The sequence below is a fragment of the Anopheles gambiae genome, chromosome 2 (assembly GCF_943734735.2).
Source record: "Anopheles gambiae chromosome 2, idAnoGambNW_F1_1, whole genome shotgun sequence".
In the NCBI taxonomy this organism is placed as follows: domain Eukaryota; kingdom Metazoa; phylum Arthropoda; class Insecta; order Diptera; family Culicidae; genus Anopheles; species Anopheles gambiae.
In genome coordinates this window covers 13,921,347-13,937,053 of record NC_064601.1, presented here as the reverse complement: position 1 = coordinate 13,937,053, position 15,707 = coordinate 13,921,347, and the positions used below count along the sequence as shown (strand labels likewise).

Genomic DNA, 15,707 nt, shown 5'->3' with positions numbered 1-15,707 from the left:
CCCCAGCATCATCATCATCATCATCATCATCGCCGTCGAAGCCAGCCATGCTTTGGTTGCGATGCACATTAAACTAACGGTCGGTCTTCGTCTTCGTCACTAATGGAGGCACCGGGGGCCTGCTTTGATCTTTGAGCCACACATCCCTCCCACGGAATGTTGGCCCGTTTGGACAGGAAAGCCTACTACACGATTGCAAGAACGCTATGGCTCTCTGGTCAGAGTCGGAGTGCTCCGCCCTTAAAATAGGGAAGGAAAGAAATTCGATTTAACAGCAGAAGCCGGCCGGGACCGGGAAGCTGAAACAAGCCCCGTACGTGCAGCATCGTAATATCGTTACAGCGACAGCGTTACACAAAAGCGAGCGAGACGCACAGCTTACGGGAGAGTCATTTGGGAAGCGGCTTTTTGATGAACTAGCGAATTTGTCTAACTCGTAGCAAAGTGGGTTTATGTTTTTTTTGGTGGTGCTGCTCTGCGTGCTCTGGAGGAAAAACAATTACATGCTGTGAAAAAATGAGGGGATCAACCCACCATCAAACACAGATGACATTAACAGGGAAGTGAACAGTCGCGCTAACGACTTCCATAAATCTGGCACGCAATTTGTGCAGTATTGTTGTACGTTTGTTTACCGAAATAAATCATCTTTTCATAGTATTACATAGCTTTGTTTAAATAATTGGGACCATGCGTTAACCTCCAACGATTGCACCGCCAAGCAGTTGGGTAAAAAGCAAAGGAAACTCTTAATAAATCATGCAAAACTGCTTCCACCAGCTGTTTGTTTGTTTATGTTTCGTTCCCTCCGCCCTCCATCTGCTTCACATTCAATCGAATCTAGTTCGGTGCGCTCTCCACTTCTAGATTGATCTTTCCTTCCATTGCTTCAAATCGTTCAACACCCGGCACGATCAAGTCACCAAGAGGGGCGGTCAAGTACGCCTTGTCAAGTCGCAACGCAACGCACAGCAGATCCGCAGACGAAACCGAAAATAGATTATCTCTGCCGAAAATCACAGCCAACGGCAGCAAAAGAAAAAACGACCACTTCGCCCGTGCAAAGTATGTCCTTCGCGCGGTTCAAGCTAGCAGATCGAACACCACACTTAATCGCATCATCCCCCTCCCCATCCTCCCCATCTGCTGCGCTGGTTCATTCACGCACGCACGGGCATAGATGGTCGCGCTCGGCCAGACCTTGGCTCACTTATACGCCGGCCAACCCCTCAAGCTCGTTACTGCCCATCAATCCTTCGACAGGGCGGCAATAGCATCGCAACATCGTTGAAATCTCTCTCACACACACTTAGAGACAGATACGTAAGTTGTGTAACGCCGCGTTACACCTTCTTCGCACCACCGCTCGAAGGGACAACTCTTCAAGCACGCCGATCATTCATCATACTGCACACGATGATTGGGGGGGCCACGTGGGGCGAGAGCACACCTGAGCAGAACCATTCTGCACAGGTAGAAAGAAGGGAAGAGGGAAGAGGGATTTCTTTTCGCCACTTAAACCGCCCAACCCGGTGAGTGGCGATATAGAATCGATTGATGTTAAGTAATGCCGAGTGCGCGCGTCAAGTGGAAAGAGCCAAAATGATGATTTGACATTTCCTTCAAATCCACTTCAAATCAAGCGTTACAAAACGAAGGAGGAACAGTGTGCGGAATACACGCTTTTCCTGTTCGCTTTTGATGTTGGCGGAAAAAGTGGCTCTGATTGTGCAACCCCCCCATTATGTCCTACATGTGTTCGATCTACGAAGAAATTTATGCTTCAAATCACACACTCCAAACAAATTGGAAATTGAGGTGTGCAGATATTCTTTCCAAATATCCAAAAATACATAAAATAGAACGAAAAAAGGCCCTTTAAAAAGGATAACATCAAACCTTGAACTTACACAAACGGAAGCACCTTAAAGACCCCGGACAGCCCAATTACACGAGCCTCTCCAATTAATAACCTTTATGCGTACCTTGTTCGTTCGCCCCAAGGGGTTTGTAACGCAACTGATCCAGAAATTGGCAATTGGATTGAAATGGCTTGAACCCGCCACTAAACAGCTTAATTAGCTTCCCCTCGTAGCGCAACCAACCCCTGAGCTTCTAGCCCTCTTAACGCCCCAACAATGTGTCGCTTGCCGAGAAGCCGTTTGCTTTCATTTCAACACCCGAAACACCATTGCACCAATGGACATTGGAAAAATTTTCAAATTAATTAACGTAGGTACGTAGGCCCAAAAGCGAGGCAGCGAGCCCAACACTTCCTAATTGAAATCAGACATTGCGTTCGCTTCACATTTCTCGCCCACCCAAACAAACCACCTTTAGCGCGCCAATCAACCGAAACACCGGGAGAGGGGGGGGGGCGCGTTTCATTACCGAAAAATCCTACGCTTAGTCAACACATGCGCCAATCAGGGCTGAACAAATAGTGTCCCCCGTTGGTCTGTCCACAGTGGTCGTGCTGGTGTGTGATCCCTTTTTTTACTGCTACTAGGTACTACGACTACTAGCAATTCGATTCCAGCGACTCCCAAACAAAACCTTCTTTGGCTCGTCCTTTTGCCCACGAGACGAGGCACACACACAGAGCATACCGACACGGTCACGCTCCGGGCTAATGATGTTTGCCGTTGTGAAAAAAGGGAAACCCTCCCCTTTTTCGTCTGAGCTACGTGCCCTTTTTCCCTATCTGATCTTTCTTTTTCTGTGTTTGGGGAATCCTTTTTTTGCGCTCTTTATCAACAAAAAAAAAGTAAAGCAAACGAACTGATTCTGATCAATGCACCATGGGACGAATTTTTCACCACCTTTCCCCACCCCCATTAATTCTTCGTTTGATCCCGAGCGAAGAAGCGATTTTTCTCTTCTTGCACAGACCAATCTGTCGACGCGGCCGATGGTTTGTGAAATCTCCGCGAACCGTGGAGTGCGCCGCCGAGCCCCAGCGTGTCCCATGAGCATCGTCGTCATCGTCATAAGCCTGCATAAGAATCCAATAATTCCGCACCTCTTCATAGCGCATTTGTACGCCCAGCCAACCCCAACCCCACTACGTGCACAACGCTGTTGCGAATGCTGTTGTTGGCCGTCGTCTTATCAGCTTGGAACGGGGAACGGGGGCTCGCCGTGCTTCAATTGCTACCGAAACTGCAACTGAACACACACACAACTGCAGCTTTGGTTGATGCGGGCGACTTTGCTTGCACAGTTTGTTAAGATACGATAGCAACGGCAAGCAGGAGGCGACGACGACGACGAGATGCTCCCGAATGGAAGCGTGCCTTTGCGCACGTAGTCCACCGGCTAAGGGCATGTGCCAAGCACCGGGGTATGGGTAAACGAGATACTCTACTCACTCACTCGTTGGCAAGTGACAAACTGTTACCGCGTTTAACCCTTGACAAGTTGATTGGGATGATTTAAAAAAACGTAGGCCGCAAAACAACTATCTATATCTTATCGAGAAAGCGGTTGCAAAGATAAGACAAATTGCTATTAATTGAGTTATTATTTAATAACCGGTTTATGATTGATTTTCTTTTAAACAAACAGGTTTGAGAATTTTTTAGATAAAAGAGTGGAAGATAGATTAAATCAGTCCTTCTTGTTTGAAAATAAATTCTAGACAGTTTGGGGGGGGGGGGGTCAAGTCAAGTCAGGATTCGAACTAACGTCATTCAGCTTATCAAGTCGAGCGCGCAGCTAACTACACTGTCGGCACCACTATCTTAGGGAGAAGATAAAACGCCAATAAAAGCTCAGGTTCAGGCAAGCATTTTTAATTTTCCAAAGGCAATTTATTCCTTTTCTTATTTTAACTAATGTTAACATATTATCTATTCCAAAATATTTCTTTTACAAAACAAAATCATTTAAATAAAAAAAAACCCACTCGATGCTATAAAGGGTTCACTAGCGCCACAAACCTCGGTGCGAAAAGTTCGGTTCAAGTGCATCGTTCACATGCTAAAGCACCCGTCTGCCCCGTTGCCAAACAAATATACCACCCACCCACCCTTGGGGACCGCCCGTCTCAATCTGCCGTTCTAGTTTGGTTAAACTGACTCCGAAAACGAAGGGAACAAACCCCCCCATCTAGGATCAAAAGCAAAATAACACACATAAACGCCAAAATAGAGCAAGAAAGAGAGAGAGAAAGATATATATATATATAGAGAGAAGGAGATATCAGGCTAGTGTCTGGGGCTAGTGTAGTAGCACCCCCAAAATGCGCAACTTGAAGCACGAATTTTAAAATTTACCCATCCATCCGTCACGTACTACCGCCGCCGGTCGTACTTTTCGTGGCCTGGCAAGAAAAATCAAGAGAGCAAGAAAAGCGAAAGAACGAACGAATGAAGGCTTGTGGCCACAATATCTCTCCTTCCTCCCGGATTGCTGTTTTTGGCCCACCATTCCCCACCCCAGGAGCCCTGTGCTGTCGGAGGTACATTTGTGGCAACGAATGTAAACATCGACTGTTTATGCTTTTCCATATCATAGTGGAGACTGGAAGGGGTAACGCTAGAAGGGGTCTGGGAACGAGGTCCGGGAAAGTGCAAGTCCGTGATCCTAGATCCAATGCACCAACCGGGCTCCGGGTATTTGCAATCTTTATTGCATTGCCAGCACTGCAACCGCGCGCTCTGCGTCATGTTTCATCGTCGTCACTTCACCCTTCGTGTTGGAGAGCTTGGAGACGTGTGAAGAAGCCACGTTTCTTAAAGATTCCACTGTGTTGGGTTGGAAGGCGCACGGATTTGTCAAAAACTGTACTTGGGAAAGAGCGCTTTTGCCCAAAACAGCAAACACTCATCGCCCTGTGTGTGTCTGTGTCCCATTCCCTTCTCGCTTGCCGATGGGTCGAACGATGCTGCCAGCGGGTGCAAACAACGAAAATGATTCACAACCACATAGCCTCCCTATTTGAGGGGAATTTTCGGCCCCAGTGTCTGCTGGGGGAGGGGTTCTCTCGGGCCATGTTTCTCGGTCAATAACCGGCGTGAAAAATATCGCAAACACGATGCATTATTTCGTGCACTATTTGATTTGAGAGGCTTTATTTGTAAATAAAGAAACACCTTTTAACTGCACGTTGCCGCAGGCAGAGGTGACCAATGTTTGGCTGTCAGCAATCACACCGCACCAAAATGCTACAAAATGTGCAACAGTTTAACTCCCCTCTCCGCCAAAAAAACAAGTCAAACAAAACGGTGCAACCAAAGCCCGAAACGCCAATCCATCTCGCTCCAAGCCAAACCAAGGCTTGGCCAATGAACCACCACCACTGGGAGGTTTCACAAATTGCGACAGACATTTTGCAAACAGCAAATACCAATAAAAATCCATCAAATGGCCTTTCCGTGTACAAGGGTGGGGCGTTTGTTTTTCTGCGCCCTGTCCGCGGGGAACAGTCCCGAACGCTTCCGCCCGAACAAACGTTGGATTCCGACGTTGGAATTAAAACTGTACATCGGTAGCAATCAATCGATGGCATGGGGCAGCGGAATGCAGTTCGTATTTTATGTACGTGTGTTTGTGTGTGTGTGAACCAGAACCGGAACCTGGATGCAATCAAACTGGCTTGTAATATTTGCACTGACCGGAAGCATTACATTCGGGGCAGCAGCCCGTCCGCTCTACTCGGCTCGGGAAATGGGCACAGGGGTAAAAGCGAAATTGCGAATCTCTTGATATATTATCAAACCATTCCTTCACTTTCCATCCCACGCCGGTTTGACGACCATCCCACCGGGGTGCAACGGACGACAACTGTTCGGCTATCAAAGTCAATCCGTTGGGGGTTTTTTTTTTGGTTCTCAAACGAGTGCAAACATATCGCTCCACTCGAAATTGCTCACACACACACACAAAATCTCTTTCCGAGGCCGGTAATCCATTCGGTCGCAAAATATGGACCAGATGATATTTTATTTTTTTAGCACGGACGAGATCAACCGAAGAAATCGCTCGTTAATGCAATTTTAATGCACTTCCACACACACACACAGCATTGCGGGGCGGGGATGGCAAACTGGCTGGCAGGCTGGCTGGGTGAGTAATGTGGGTGACAATTTGAATTGTTCTTTTTTTTGTTCTACCGGTCCGAGGATTGGTTTGACCGATGGTTTCACTCCTCTAGCGGTTGTCCACGGTTTCCTCCCCCCAGGAAGTGCAAGTGAATAATGGGGCGAGTAAATTGTCTAAAGTGGAAATGGCATAAAATGCATTTGTCGGAAATAAATCTTGCGAACGTTGCTTGCGAGAGTGTGTGTGTGTGTGCGTGAAACGAGTGTCTGTTTGTCGTCCGTAATCCGGTTCGAAGGACCAAAAACTCTTATTGTCAGCAGATAATCTTCAGTTTGATTGCTGAAGCAAAAGTCGTGCTCAGTTGATGTAAATACCTGACCTTTGGGCCAACGAAGAAACATGTTGAATACTTCCATTGAGGTTAAGTTCATTGATTGTAGCAAAATAATCAAATTCTTGTACGTTACAACCAACAAACTTCCCATCCCCGGCTAAAGGTGGGAATTTCGCTTCCATCACCTTCTCAATCAATGCATTCCACACCCTTGCTTTTCTTTTAAGAGCAGCGCATTCCTCTAACAAGCTTACACCTCCCGTCAAGTGGTATATCGGTTAAGATCACTCGAAAAAGCGATGGGTACGGGAACGGAGAAGAATATTGCCATAAAATCCACCACCCGGTCCGATCATTACAAACCAAACATTGGCTAGTGTGTAAACAATCTTCAACCCGCGCCCTCTCAATCCCAATCCTTCATCCATAGATCGGCGCATCGGCAATGACGGCGAACCCTTTCAATCCGCTTGGCTGGCTACAATAGCTGGTTTGTGCTCAACCGAACCGAACATGTATGTGTGTGTTGCTTCAGGGCGTGCGAATGTGGAGGGTGTTGAAGTGTTGACAAAATCGATACGTGATCAAGTGACCGTGCCGAAGATGGGAATGATATCATGCCGAGGGAAGCAAAACAAGACTTTGAGAACTCGAACTGAAAGTCTATTGTAGCATTGATTTGTGCTAATAAAAGCACAAACGGAGGAGCAAAAATCGTTCAATTACAATCAAAACATTCCAGCAAATGTAGCATTTCCCAAAGCACAAACTTTTGAAAGGAAAACATTTCCCCCACAAGGTAATGAATCGTTGGTAAGAAAAAACTTTTCTCTATCATTTCAGCGCTCGACAGCGAATCGACTTGGCTCAAACGCTCAAATCCTTCCACCTGCCTCAGCTGCAACACACTCCACACTTCGATTGGGGATAAAGCGATCGATCGTAATAAATTATATTTTGCCAACCCCTTGCAAGGAGCTGGCAAGGATGAAAGACAAACAGACGAGCCCGTGACGCGGGCGGAGCGAATGAGGGAAAACTTAACGCAAACACGTGCACCTAATCCTTTCGAAACCGGTGCCGCTGGAATCGTTTCGTTTCGTTACCATGTGGAGCGCACCAAACGCGCCATCCATCGTGCGATTGCTGCTCCACCACTGTTTGCACGCTGGCAGGAGGAAGTCGAAGGATCGATATCGAATGATTCAAAACCGGAACTCACTTCAAACTATTACACACGAAAGGAATAGTTCATCGCAATATGAGCAATGGCGACGATTCGACTTCGACTTTCAGCTTCATCACTTTTATTACTTTAAAAATTGAATTCTCAGCACTGTAATCCCACTGTGCTTTTGAAGTGGAATCTCTACTCGATCCTAGCCCGATGAGTTGCGGTGGCTAGAGGGGAAAGGGCTTCGATTGATGATGGGATTGTAGCCTCCACATCCATGCTGGCGCTGTGTGAAACAAAGTTTTGTCGATCACTTTACTCACCGCTTTCCCACCTCGCCGGCAGTGCCGACACACACAATGGGATTTCATCAACAGTCGAGCCTGTGATAGAAGCACACACCACCACCAATGTTATGCTTGCATCGCATTTTCCGAGTGCCGAGAAAGCTTTCCCATGTCCCATGCGCACACAGGTACTCTCAACATCCTTTAAGCAACGTTCAACAAATAAGCAACCGCGAAAGCCAACCAGCTCCACAGCCGATGCATCAGGTTAAGCCGGTTGAAGAGTGCTCGAGTGGGGAGCCTTTTCACAGGCACACTTCTTGCACTTGCAGCGCTTGCATACGCAGTTCCCCAGTGTGTGTGTGTGTGCGTGTGTGTGAGTGTGAAACGAAGGAAATGGAAAAGCCCTGGAATGCATCAAAGGCTTCAAAAGCTCGAAGCTTGAGGGCACTTCTGCCCAGCGCTTCCCACCAGGTGACAGCAAAGCAAAACGCTAACGTTTGCAGACATGCAACCCATGCAAATGATAATGCTCTTAAGTTGATAAGGTCCAATCAAGCCGTCAATCAGTCGGCCGGCCGGTACACGCAACTAGGCGCGCTCCGCAGCCAGGCAGCAGCGCGGTTAAAATGGGGCGGACATAAGAAACAAACAAAAAAACAGCCGAGCAAGAATGCCCGTTCTCATTCACTCAAAACGTTTGCAGGCACAGCCTGACAACCCAACGCTGGTCAGGGTAATTTGGCAAGCAAAAAGAGGTGTCTAAAAAAAAGGAGCTACAACAAGCCAACAAGCCTGGCCCGACCAGGACGGGATTGATTCGTTCGGGTACGATCGAATGCTGTAGACAAAGCAAAAGGCATTCTTTATTTTATTTTGCTAGTAACTAAAAGACAGTTGAGATAACATTAGATTCACTTTAAGTCGTGATCATTCTGATACAAATCCCTCTCTCTCTCTTTCTGTGTGTAATTTTAACTTCCTGTAAGCTTCCTGGAACTCCTGATGGAGCGACGATCCCCAATTTCGAAACGATTAATTTTAGAAGCAACCGTGCAACAAAAAATCCCCCCCAATCCAAGCCATTGACCCAGCAACCCAGCAAAGCATTCGGTGGAAAGAATGTCTGTTTGCGGTCGCCTAACCCTAGTGCGGCATCATTCCGGCGTCATTCCTCCCCCCTCCCCCGCTCGAGTTCGCTACAAGGCGCATACCTTCCCTGTTGGGGAAGTGCTTTGGGTGTGGTAATTATCGGGTTGTTACCGAATCACATCCCTTTTTGCACGGTATTTATCTTCACCACCAACACCACGCCACGATCAACCCCAATTTGATTTTGGCGTGCTCAGGCAAACAAAAAAAAAAGGAACGGCGCCCGTGCACTGAACAGTTGAGAAGGTTTTCGGAAAAAGCTAGCCGTCAACGGTCACAACAATCACATTTACTGCTGCATCGTCGTCGTACGGGGCTCTTCATTCACAGCTTTGACAAAACACAGATCCTCCTGGGCCAGATCCACCGAGTAGTGCCCGAGTAGCCAAGCGCGTTGAAGAAGCGCGCACCCTGCACGAAACGAAAGACACACCCTGGCAACAGGAAACGAACCCGATAATGACACAAAACTGCCTTGGCCGGTGTAACCGTACGGGTGCCTGTGTGTGTTGGTGTGCGCTCACTAGCAGCATTAAGCAACGGTGATCACTCTCCACGGTACGGTGGTGATGGAGGCAGGTGAAGTGGGGAATCGTTTCTTCCTTTTTTTATTGCAGTCACACTAAAAGAAGGAAAGCAGATGGACACGAACTGAACGAAGCAGACGACTGACAGAGCACCGGCACCGGCTCAAGATGATGAGTCGGGTTTTTGGTGCGCGATCTCCTGCGGCGGGGTGCGCACACTAGTGATGGGTAAGGATGGCCAAAAATCCGGAGTCGATTCCGATCCGGCTACGATAATTTCGGAACCGATAATTCCGGAAGGTCGGTTTCGCCCAGCATTATCCGGAGACGTTCTGAATCGGCTGGAGACGACCAGTATCGCCCGAAGTCGGCCGGAATTGGAGTCATCCGATATCGGAGGCTTTGAAACAAAGACCTGCATACGAAAGATACATTGCACAGGACTCCAGACGACTCCGGATGACTTCAGACGACTCCCGATGACTCCAGGCGCCTCCGGAAGACTTCAGACGACTCCCGACGACCTCGGATGGCTCCGGACGACCTCGGAAGACTCTGACTCCAAGCGGAACTAATGGTTCCCCTTTTGCCGGAGTCGGAATCTGACTAACAATAGACGGATCAGAATCATGGGTGCGCTCCAGAAAGCACATCACTATAGCGCATTCCCCCGACACACCCGACAGCCTAAAAGGATTGCTGGCGTCGTCGATAGTGTGCATAACAAGCTTCGGCGTATGTATTCTGCACAGCGCATTCTCTTCCCCACCGGAGTGCGTGTGTAGAGAGGGAGACTGATGGTTTGCCGTGGCGGAAGGGTTCGTCGCTTTGTTCTTCCTTCATTATGTGGGCCGCTTATTTGCGCTTCTTGCGGGGCAGGATTTTCGTTCGAGTTCTTTTTTTTTTGGTATTTTGCTTTCATTTTGCAACAACCAGCGAAACCAGAACAAGTGAACAAGGATAACGAACCGAACCGAGGCTGGGGCGGCCCTCTGATCACATCGTCAAGCGGGCAGGCGGACAGGCAGACAGCAGCAGCAGCATGCTGTTTCGCATACGATCGCCGTCATGCTGGGACGGCAAACGTACTATCAAAAAAAACGCAGCTCCAGGCAGCAGGGAATGAAAAGGGAGCATTTCTCCCATCCTTCCAGGAGGCTTCGTTTTGGGTATGAATTTCAACGCAAAATTGCTCACAAACACACACACACACCCTTTCTCGGAGGGCTCGGAGCCTGCGGATGACACTCGATCGTGTGTGTGTGTGTGTGTTTGTATATCGCTTGCATGTTGTGTTGTGGCACCAAATGTACCGTGTCATCGATGTTGATCGGTACTGCGCGGTACGGCAAAAAGCGTCAAAACGCACACACGCAGCACGCACAAACGTTGCCGATCGTTTAACAAATCTTCGATCGCACGACGGGCACGATCGGGCGGGAAAGGTGCCTGTCCCACTACCCCCGGCTGGGACGGAGCCATTCTCAAGCCCTCTGTTGCGGCATTCGCTTTGTAGTTTGCGGTGCAATATTCAAAGTCACTTGCAGCCGCTGCTGCTGCTGCTGCTGCAACAACAAAACGCATCGTAACCGTAGCGAAATTGAGGAAGAAAAAAACACATATCGTCCCACCCTGTTAACGTGTGTGTGTGATAGGGATAAGAATTGTCACCGTGCAGAACCTGCCGAACGGGATGAACGGTGTGGCAGTGTTTACGCTTGGTGTGGCCTAAACTCGTACGTAAGCAGTCAATTGGTGTCGCACCGTTTACATTCGCTACGCGGTGAGTTTCCCGCAAACCATTCAATAACGCCCGTTCGTTTTTCACATCAAAGGTTTTGTTTGGAATGTTTTTGGTTGTTGTTGCTCAATTCGTTTTGCTTGAGGAAAAGCGGCACATAAAGGATTTGTTTTGTGTAAATAGATTTCTAAGGCTTAAATGCGATATGCGATTGTGATTGTAATAAATGTGGATTGGAAGTTTTGTAAAAGTATAGTAGAACGACAACACAAAACAATAAAACAATGTATTTTACTACAAGTAATATCACCATTTTAAATAAGGAATATGCTCATCAAATAAAAGCAATAAATAGGTTAATTTGAATTGAGCTGAATTGCATTCTAGAAGTACGTATTTCAATGCAAAACATTCAATTTATTAACGTCTATTACGATGAATAGTTAATGGAAATGATGCTTCCAAACGTCCTTTAGGTCATTTTCTTTTTTTTTATGAGCTAAAACTTTATTCCCTAAAGATGTACAACAAAACACCTCATACAACCCTAATTGTTCTGCTTTTACTCTCCCAACTTGTCCCATCACAGAGGCCGACACCCGGAAAGCCCTCGCCCTTGTGCACTGTGCCGCTGCCTCCTCTCCCTCTCTCTCTCTCTCTCTCTCTCTCTCTCTCTCTCTCTCTCTCTCTCTCTCTCTCTCTCTCTCTATCTCTCTCTCTCTCTCTCTCTCTCTCTCCTCATCCACCCATTCATACCGGATCGAATCCGGGCTAGATCGATTCGTTTCATCGGTCGATATTGTACTCGATACTTGATCGTGCTTTCTTGCGCTCGGAATTCTGCCCCGCAGACGGCAGGCTCTCTTTGCCCGTCTTTCATTCTCCCGTTTTCTTAAACCTTTTCCACACACACACACACACCCAAACACAAAAGGGCAGAGAAGAAACAGAACAGACGGACGGAGAAGCAACCCATTAATACTGATACCTTGCGAGCGCGGTATGAAACGATCGCCGGGGAACGTTGGTGCCCCCAAAAAAAAGCCCTGGCACAGCAGAAAGCCAAGACGAAACCAAGAAGGAAGAAAATTGAAAAGAAAAGGAAAAGAATTTTCTTCCGATGCTGGCCGCCGCTCTGGCTCACCTCATCCTCCACCTTCCTTATACTCCCAGTGGAAGCTGTGTAGCGTTTTTCCCTCTCTTTCTCTCCTTCGTGCCTTACGATCATCGTGCTTTCGTTTGCCGTTTGCCCATATGATTCCCACAACACGGCGGGACGCTAAAATCTTGCACCAAACGGCAACACCACCACCACCACCACTATGAAACTGAAAACAACCCCGGCACCGGGCCATGCATTCCTGAGCCCCGTCGGGTGTATGTGTGCGTGTGCATCGTGCACGCATACCAACGCTAAAACGTCAAGATCACGGCGTCAAGACACGGGAGATGATGTACTTTTTGTTGTGCTGTTGTTTGCGAATGCTCCAATCAAAACTACTCGGAGACAATGCAAACCAACACACATTTCATCAATCTTACTTGCTTGTTGAGGGATTGTAGAGAAAGCTAATAGGAAAAAGTGGCCCAAAACTAACCTCTGTTGAGCGAAACAAACCATCGGCTACGATCGTCTTCGTATTCTCTGGTGAGGTTTGTTGTCTCTGCTTGCTGTCTTCCACACCGTACACAATCGTTGTTTTTATATGTTTTTGTATGTACACCACCGTCAAACACTAAACTAACTCACACTGAATACCCATCCACCCACACTCGTACGCACACTCTAATACACACCCACACACACACAGTATACACTGCACTGCGCTCTTTACGCTATGAGATGAGACACATCAACACACACACCAAACCACACTGCTCATTGATTGATGCTATTTCATCGCACCAGCGATCGACGTCATTGAGACAGTGAGCGCGCATTAGCAGAACATCGCCACAGGCAAATCAAACACACGCACACACACACTCCGCACAACGCCGCTGGTACGAATCTCGTCACCGTGCGTGCACTACACACTAAACTACACGCACATACACTCACACACTGTGAACAAACAACTCGGGAAGAGATACGCACGTGTGCACTCGGCTAGGGAAGATCGGGCGAAACAAGAGGTTGAATGAAAAGCGGAATGAAATCACTCTGAAAACGTCACAGACCGTGTGCGGGGATCAGTGTGTGTGAGAGAGAGGGAAAGAGAGATCGTTGCGAGAGAATGGCTAGCAAATGATCGCTTCGGTGTGTGTACGTTTGTTGTCTTTTTGCTTCGAACGCATTCGTGCGCCTGAACGTTTCGACCGGTTTCGGGTTCCGGTGGGTTTGCGCTTCCTTTCAAAACATCGCCCAACACACACACACACACACACACACACACACACGCAGTGATGATCGAACGAGTTATTAGAAGGTTAAGAAGAGCAGCTCGAAAGCTTCACTCAACCTGATGATCATTTGTAACTGATCGTTTTCGTTTGTGTGTGTGTCCCTCTCCAATGCAAACAGCAACACCACACACACAAACAAAAAGAAAACAAAAAACATCGCCAGGCCTGGCCGGGGGCAACCTTTTGGGTGTAAAAATACCATCACCATCCGCTACAGCGATGACAGAGATCGGGGAAAGATCGCCGCCGATCTAACGCACACAAGCGGCAAACGACGGCAGTGCAAAACACACAAGAAAGCAAAAATATCACAGCACAGCTAAAACAAAACACAACGCACGAGAAGGATAGCCGCCTTTTACACAGTCGCATAAAGTTTAATCTTTTTTGTGCACTTTGCCCAACATTTTTGTGGCAAATCTCTTTCAACCGCTGCGTGGGAACAGGGCAACTGGGCGCACTGCGTTGCCTTGGAAACGTTTTTGTGTGTAAAAATGGCTTGCCCAAAATTGGCCAAAAATTCTAGTGTTTGTTATGAGCGGACGCGTTCCGCTGTCGCAACCGTTGACGGCACATTTGAAGGTTTGTTAGTTGTTTACCGCTTTTCAGCGGGCGACTGTTTCGAAAAAAATGGTACGGTTTTTTGTTTTTTTGGAGTATATTTTCGAAAACACTCCAACGTTTTGGATAAGCAAAAACAACACTGCAACACTTTTTTCTGTGGGAAATGATGGATGACTGGGGTTTTTTCTTCGATAGTTTCCTTAGCATGGTGTAATCGCATAACTTGTAAAATATTTGTAATACACAGTCACACACTAATCTCCACTTGCTAGTAACACTTTTTCTCCTCCTTGCCTAAAACACGCTGATTGTTTCGATCGTTTCTCTTCATTCAATCAAACCCACACACGAATGCGTGATAATTTAAATTTATCCCCCCCTCCTTTAAAAACACACTCACACTCACTTGCACTTGCCACCAACCCGTCCGTCGATCGCACCTGATCACGGGATCTTTCACGCCGGCAGAAGTTTCCTACTGATCCGTTGCCCAGGCTTCGAGAGATACGTACGCGGCGAAATACACTTTGAAAGTAGTGCCCGAGCGTACAGCGAAACCTGCCCGTACGTCCGCTCGGATGTTGCGAGAGAGAGCGTGCGATCGAGAGGAAGAGAGATGCGAGACAGAGAGAACGAGAGCGCACACCGTTCGTTTGCCGGGCGCCTGTAGCATAAAATCATCGTCTTTATAAACGCAGCAGAGAGAGTGAGACAGTGAGATATAGAGAGAGCGAGATGGAGAGCAATTATTTTGTTCTTTGCACTCTCTCTCTCTCTCTCTGTCTACTCGTACGCATCGCACCGGCACGCCGGTCAGCTTGGGACATTAGAATGAGCGAAACAGAATGAGAGCAGCACTGGCTGCATCGCACTCACACACTGCGAGAGCGGTGAGAGTGATTTGGGGAGAGCGTTCGCTAAAGCGTGGTTTAGACTTCGCCAGCATCCAAATTGTGATATTTTGCAGTAGAGTTGAAATGAAAATTCTACAAAAAAAAAAACTATATGAATGTGTTTTGTCAGTGCCTTAATTTTGTGTTGAATTGTTTAAATCGAACTTCGTCTGTTTTATTCAATAATATGAAATAACAATAGACAGAGAAATTAATTATTACACAAGTGCAGTTTTTAGTATTTTTAGCTCTTAAGTTTTTATGTTAACTTTTTAAATTTCACTGTTTTTCCATAAACCGATTACATTTCATTGTTTCTTCAATTCAGCAATTAATCTTTGAAATCGCAACAGATCAATCCAATTTACCCGAGACACAAACCCCATTTTGTCGACTTTTGTCGACCAACCATGTTGTGCGCTTAAGCTGTCTGTTGACGTTTTCCTACAAACAAAAATAATTAAAAAATAATTTAATTCAAAAAAATCATTAAAAAAAATTAAATCAAAACTTTGGTACAAAGCAATAAATCCTTTTAAGAAAATTTTAAAACACATGTTCAACATGCTCCTGATGATGATTTT

At 47.0% G+C, this 15,707-nt stretch overlaps 1 protein-coding gene across 17 annotated transcripts in view; it reads right to left on the bottom strand.

The window, feature by feature from the left end:
• LOC1281072 (interference hedgehog) overlaps positions 1–14,784 on the bottom strand; it is an 80,579-nt gene extending 65,795 nt beyond the window's left edge. For 12 of the 17 annotated variants that reach the window (XM_061652020.1, XM_061652029.1, XM_061652018.1 and 9 more), the window contains exons 1-2: positions 14,637–14,784; positions 12,859–13,370 (exon numbers count right to left, since the gene is read on the bottom strand). The gene's annotated coding sequence lies outside the window, so the exon portion shown is untranslated. Of the gene's footprint in view, positions 1–12,858; positions 13,371–14,630 lie in introns of all 17 variants that reach the window. The other 5 variants (XM_061652019.1, XM_061652027.1, XM_061652022.1 and 2 more) reach the window with 5 other exon arrangements.
• Positions 14,785–15,707: the final 923 nt, after the last annotated feature.